Genomic DNA, 6,885 nt, shown 5'->3' on the forward strand with positions numbered 1-6,885 from the left:
CTTGATTTATTCCTCCATCCGGACTCCGATTTGACTTCCGTTTTCTCCTACGGACTCGTCTCGACCTCTACTTTTCAACCACACACTGACCTTGGCTAAATTACCAGAATATCCTTGACTCCAAATGACCAAAATACCCTTTATGCATCTTTTTCTCATTTTTAACCGTTTTTCACACCTAACTCTGCAAAAGACACCTAATCAAGAAAACCAACCATTTTATTACAATAAAGACTCGAAACAGACTAACTCGGCTAATTTAAACGACTCTGATGGGACATTTTCATGACCCATCACTTCCCATAATTTCTACCGTTCCCCTTTTGTTCACCCTTGTTCAGTACTTTGATTCCTCTCTGCTTCTTTTCCTCCTGTATCCGAGCATCGTGAACCTTAGCATAAGAAACCACCTTATGATAGGTGTCGAAATTAGGTTGCCCAGCAATGTACCTAGCAATGTTGTCCCGCAACCCATTGACAAACCTCTCAATCTTTTCCTCTTTTGTCGGAATTAGCTGAGCAGCGAAGAGGGAGAGTTTGTAAAACTCATTCTCATACTCCAAAACTGACTAATTCTCTCCTTGCTTCAAGTCCTGAAATTCCCTCTTAAGTGTCTGTTGTGCTGAGAAAGGAACAAAGTTTTCCATGAAGACCTTCTTAAATTCTTCCCAGGTGAACCTCAACGGATCCACTAGCCTAGACTGAGTGTCCCACCAAGTAGATGCATTCTTCTTCAACTGGAACACTGCCATCCGCTGCTTATATTCTTTAGAGCAATCAAACACCACGAACATCCTCCAGTTCCATCAAATATTGGCGGTCTCATTTTCTTAAACTCATTGTAGTACTTCAACCATGTCATCTCAGTCGGTGGCCTCTGATTCACCACAGGACCCCCTGTCTCTAGTGTCGGATTCTGCGCCTCAGCTTGTTCCCTTGTTTTAGCCTCTGCTGCAATGTTAATCAAATTTTGCAATGCGACTGCATCAATGGTCACTGTCGCTCCTCCGTTCAGATTAGGATTTGTGGTTTCATGACCCCTTGACTGTGCCTGTGAACCTTGGGGTCCTGTAGACCCCCCTTCCTCAAATATAACACCTCTACCTCGACCTCTACCACCTCCTCGGGTGCGAGCACTGCGACGACCTCTGCCACGACCAGTAGCCCTTTCGCTATCCATAACTCTATTCAAGTCCAAAAGAGAAACTAAGTCAAAACTTAGACAGTGAAGAGCTCCGTACAAAAATTACTACATACTATGCGCTTAACGGGGTTGAACCCTACACACTGACCCTAGGATTTATGAAATATCAAAATAATCGGGAGGATTACGATGAAATATCAATTGTAAAAGTTTTATTACGCTTACAACAACAGACACGCCAACGATCAACATTTGATGTGAGCCATTTTAGATGTCGGGATTTATTAGATTAAGTTAGGATTATATAAAGTTTCCGGTCAGTAAATAAAAACTAACCAAATATCAAGTAAAAGAGACAATTTACACACTACAGTTAGGGATTTTTTTTTTATGAAAGAGTTAGGGATTGATTTAAGTTTGAGATATTTTATAAGTTTGAATTTGTATTTTTAGGTTCCTTCAGTACTAGTTTGTTAGCTGTGTAATAGGGCGGGGCCAATAAACCTATGGCCTCCAAAATTGCTTTTATTGTTGATAAAAAATGAGAAAGGGTAGGTCAAGGGGGACCAGGGCTCCCTTGGCCTATACACAGTTCCCTCCCTGCCCCTAGTGTTATAAAGGGTTGTTATCAATGTAAAGGGTGAATGTACTCTATTTTCGATTTATAGGAGAATTAGAGATGGCAGAGTTCTAGGGTTTTAGCGAGTTTAAAATGACTAAAATTTTGCTACGCAATCTTGTTTCATTCATAGTGAAAATCATGATGTCATTTTTCGCCGTAGATTAGGTCTCACCAATTGAACTATGTATGTGTTTTATATGATTGTGAATTTGAAGAAAGTTGATGATTAATGATAAAAGTCTGGGTGGTTCTCCCAAACCCTTCCTGTATACTTATATTTATGGAGTTTTAGAATAGTAAATATATGACTAATTTGCTAAAGTGGCCCTTTAAGAATGACTAATTTACTAAAGTGGCCCTTTAAGAATGACTACCTTCAATTTTGGTCTTCTTTTGATTTTTATTGTCAGTCAATTTCAATAGTTGATTGTTCTTTCCATTTTTACCCTTTTTACAGATGGCCTTTTTCTCTGCCTTTTCTTCCTCTTTTGTTGAAGAAGGGTCGCCGACAGACGACTAACTATTGACGACCCTTCGTCGGAAAATAAATTCTTTTTTCTTATTTCTTTCTACACTGGTAGAGCACCACAAAGTTTTCCTTCTTCAATGTGTATCTTCCACTCTCTCTAATCTTTTATCGTTCAACACTTATTTCTATCTTCCAGAGGGAACGAGACACAAAGGACCCTCTATGGAGCGTTTCGGTGGAGTACCCCTTGAACTAGAGTTTTAGTATAGCCTTCGAACTAGAATTCCAATGGAGCCCTCAACAACATAGAAATATAAAACAACGGTAGAAAGGGGAGAAAAGAGTTAACTTTCAAAGTTGACTGACGAAAACAAAAGGGACCCAAGTCCCAAGGTGCACAATGGTCATCTTTAGGAGGTCATTTTGGTGAGTTGATCAAATATTAGAAGCTAAAACTGAATCAACCTGAATGGTTAGTAATAAATTGAAAGGGAAACATCTCTCATCCCCTTCCTATCCGCAACAATAAACGCTCACTAAGTTTTTGATAAAATATTTCAACGATGACTTCGTACCGGGTCATCTCTTCTTGTCAAAAGCTTAGGCTAGGGTTTATTATTGTGGATAGGTGGAGGATGGTGGATGATGGTCTTGGGTAGTGCTCAAATGCAAAACCAGGATTATAAGTTAGTCTGATTTAGCCTAAAATAACTAGAGAGAAAATTTCACGTTCTTGTAAATATAATATATTAATTAATCTATTATATAAAACAGAAGGGAAAACGATGACTGGGACAAACATCCTTTTTTAATAAGGGATATTGTCTAGAAGCCCTTCTCAAAATTTAAGATATAGTCCTTCGTAGAAATATAGTTACCTATTTAAAAAACAATAATCCTTTCCTTCTAAGAAATAAAAATTCTAATTTAAGAAAAAAAGAAACAACATAAATTTCAAGAGTTAAAAAAAGAAATTAAAATCTCTCTCTCTCTCTCTCTCTCAATAAAATAATAACTAATTTAAGAGAAAAGAAACAAAAAAAATAATACAAAAAAATGATAACTAATAAAAATCTCTCTCTCTCAATAAAATAGGGAAAATGATTATTTAGGTAGTAAAAAGTTTCAAAATAGTTAGAAAAGCCCCAATCTTTTATTATTAGTCATTTTCTATCAAAATATTATGACTAATTAGAGGTTAGGTTTGAAATAATATTGATATTTAGTATTCAGGTCATTTTCTAATATTTTAGTTCCCAAAATACCCTTTCACATCAGAACTCACTTTCTCTCTCGATAACTCTAAAATTTTTTAGGGTTCTTCTTCTTCCATGCTTCTTCTCCGAATCTGCTTCTTCTTTGAAATCTTCTCTTCTGCTTTTTAGGGCTTCTTTCTTTCTTCTCTGATCCTTCTTCTTCATTGATCCTTCTTCTTCTTTGATCGTTATTCTTCGTCTTCTTTTTGCACCAGCTCAATTGATCTCGCACGACTGTTATCCTTGCAATGGCGATTTCCTTGAAGAAATTGATCTCGAAATCAGGAGTGGGTTAGGTTAGTATGTCTCTTGTTGTTTGTTTGATGATAAATTAAGGTGCAATTAGATGTATGTTATACTCATAGCTGAAACTAGTTCTACTGGGTTAGGTTAGTATGTCTCTTGTTGTTTGTTTGATGATAAATTAAGCTGAAACTAGTTCTACTGGACCTGCTAATAGTGATGAGACTATTTTTTGTTATTGATTAACTTTGCAAGTTTTGTTTGTTGTGTTTATGTTTTCTTGAATTACTGAAACAAAAAGTTCCGAATCTTATTGGTGGAAAATTTGTCGATTCTAAATCAAGTTCCAAGATTGACGTTATAAACCCTGTAAGATTAGAGATTTTACCTGTTTAATTTTTTGATTGATTTGATGATACAAAATCAGTGCTTTATCTTCTAAATTTTGTTCATTTTAGTTGTTGTTGTTGATGATATTTGAAAGGCTACTCAAGAGGTAGTTTCTCACCTACCACTAACTACACATGAGGAATTCAAAGTTGCTGTTAGTGCAGCAAAACAAGCTTTCCCTTCATGGAGAAATACTCCCATCACTACGCGCCGGCGAGTCATGTTCAAGCTGCAAGAGCTCATTCGAAGAGACATGGTGAGTTATATAATTAATGTTTAAAATGATTCGGAATGAGATTCTTTTTCGTTTTCTTTCCGTTGTTTCTCATCTTTACTGCTTTATTACTTATTCAGGATAAAATTGCTACGAGTATAACTACAAAACAAGGGAAGACATTGAAAGATGCCCATGGTGATGTGTTCCGTGGGTATGTTTTTGTGGCTTGAAGATGGCACGGAGATCTATAGAAGAGTTTCCCGGACTTCTTGGTTTTTGGTGAAACATAATTATTACTTTTATCAATTTGTTTTCTCGATAGATATAGTGCAGAGACCGAAATTAATTTATATTTATTAATTGTGGTTGTTCTACAAGATCATCACACTACCAGGCCATATGGGTTATTCATTTCTGTAAAGCTTGATATCTTACAACATTAAGTCTTCTGAATTGAGTGTAACATACTTATATTACTTTAGGTAATCGAACAGGGTGCAACACCAACTATTGGAGACTGTGCTATGATATTGCGGTCGGCTATAAGAACTCCTCTCCCTTCAGCTTTTTAGAAAATCCTGCAGACTACGCACAACCTTGGTTACGTCTTTGGGAGGTAAGTTCAAGCTCATTGCTCAATAACATGCATGAATGGAGACTGAATGTGATATGCACGCCATTTATGTATCGATTTTACAGCATATAATATAGGTGATGGGGGAAACCGACTTCCTTGGTTGCCCTTTAGGAGCCTTAGAATTTTCCCAGAATATTATAGTCACTATGTACGAAAGAGCCTCTACAGAGGTTTACTTCAACCAAATGATAAATTTCTATGTAAGATCCAAACTTTATCAAAACAAAAATATAATCAACTAAAGCTATTGAAATCGCTCTAGTCATTGCCTTACTTATAGGAGACAAACCATGTGTTATCGCGTTCTGTGTACCTATTGAAAGAAAGAAACTAGACAAACTTCGATAGGAAGTTCAACATCTAAGAAAATAGGAAGTAACTATATAAAAAACAAACAAAATATAGAGAAATGTTGGTTCTCTATAATCGTCATGTCATGGGCGGGTCTCGGCCAAACCGGTTGATTTTTCGTGTCAGAATGATCTATAAGAAATTCAGTAGTGTTAGAATAAGACTAAATTAACATTGTTATGTGCCTTTCATTTCCCTAAAACGCTTTGGGTCTTTTTCATGAAATTTCTTCTATATGCTTCTGGTGGTTAATCATGTGTCTAGGTTTGCTTGGTATCCTCTTAATATTTTAAATTGCAAAAACATAGGGTCAGGAATTATTTACTTTTAACTTCCCTTGACACCTCAAAAGTATGTGATCAACTGCTAATTATCTGCATTTACAAATATTCAAGGAACACCAAGCAAATAAAATCAGCTTCAACACTTCTTCACAGACAAGACAATTTGTGTCAAACCATTAACCCAGTAAAGACTTTATTGAATTGCTAGGCAGTCTTTTGCTTTTTTGTCATTATCCTGAACTATCATTTCTTCACTGCGAGAAATGCTCGATTTCAATCTGAATAACATGAGATACTAAATACCTTTGTTTTTCTATCTACTGTGGTTGTAGCCCTTTTGTACGACGAAATGTGTCTTGATCTTGGGGAGCTCGATGCAGCCATTGCAATTGTTGCAGACATGGAAACCGCAGGAATCAAAGTCCCAGATCAAACCCTAGACAGGGTAATTTCATCTAGACAAGGTAAAAATAATAGTGGTAGTGAGGAGGAATCTTAACGACTCTTATGACTTCACTTTTTATCCTGTATGAGTGTTGTATCATAGAATCTAGCATCTAACACAAGTCCCAAATACATATCTGAGAGAAGTGATACAAATTTGATGTAGCATAGAAATTTACCCAGTTAGTTCCATAGGTAATAAGCTGATGTAATGAACATTCTCGTTGTATGTTTAGTCATCTCTAAGAAGCAGTATATCAGTAAACTTAAGGAGCTTCTTGTTTGATACTTTTCCCTTACAAAGTTCCATACTCATTTCATCTTTTTTCTTTTGGTTTTGTTGCTGTTACGATTCGGGTTGAACATTGAAACACCCGTTCCATCATATATTATCTTAGATTCATACCCGACTCAAGCACATCAAGGGTTTCTCCCTTGGATAGCTTAATCCTCTCCCTTGTAGAAGCTTTCCTGTAAACGTGAAGATGTAAACATGTGCAAACTGAGTTTGCATTGTCGCACGTGCAAACGCAGTTTGCAAAATCGCAAATGCAAACTCAGTTTGCAATATCGCAAATGCAAATACATGTTTGCAGATGCAGGTTGTATTATGCAAACACATGTTTGCTATCTATATTTTGCAAACACAGTTTGCAGTTTACACTATGCAAACACATGTTTGCAGGTCAGATTGTTGCAAACACGTTTGCATAACAGATTTTTGCAAACACGTTTGCAGAAAAACGTAAAGGAAAAAAATACCGTTTGCATAACAGATTTTTGCAAACACATTTGCATAACAGATTTTTGCAAACACGTTTGCAGAAA

At 36.3% G+C, this 6,885-nt stretch overlaps 1 long non-coding RNA gene across 3 annotated transcripts; it reads left to right on the forward strand.

Moving 5' to 3' along the window:
* Window positions 1–3,486: 3,486 nt before the first annotated feature.
* LOC147537607 (uncharacterized) lies at window positions 3,487–6,327 on the forward strand. 3 transcript variants are annotated; one of them, XR_015226227.1, is made up of 5 exons: window positions 3,487–3,787; window positions 4,219–4,380; window positions 4,479–4,620; window positions 4,824–4,957; window positions 5,946–6,327. It is a non-coding gene; the product is annotated as an uncharacterized LOC147537607 (long non-coding RNA). The 3 variants fall into 3 exon arrangements; XR_015226226.1 differs by having other exon boundaries at window positions 3,550–3,787; window positions 4,193–4,380; XR_015226225.1 differs by having other exon boundaries at window positions 3,551–4,103.
* Window positions 6,328–6,885: the final 558 nt, after the last annotated feature.

This window comes from Eschscholzia californica, unplaced genomic scaffold (assembly GCF_041429995.1).
Source record: "Eschscholzia californica isolate CP2 unplaced genomic scaffold, dmEscCali1.0.p SCAF_5, whole genome shotgun sequence".
In the NCBI taxonomy this organism is placed as follows: domain Eukaryota; kingdom Viridiplantae; phylum Streptophyta; class Magnoliopsida; order Ranunculales; family Papaveraceae; genus Eschscholzia; species Eschscholzia californica.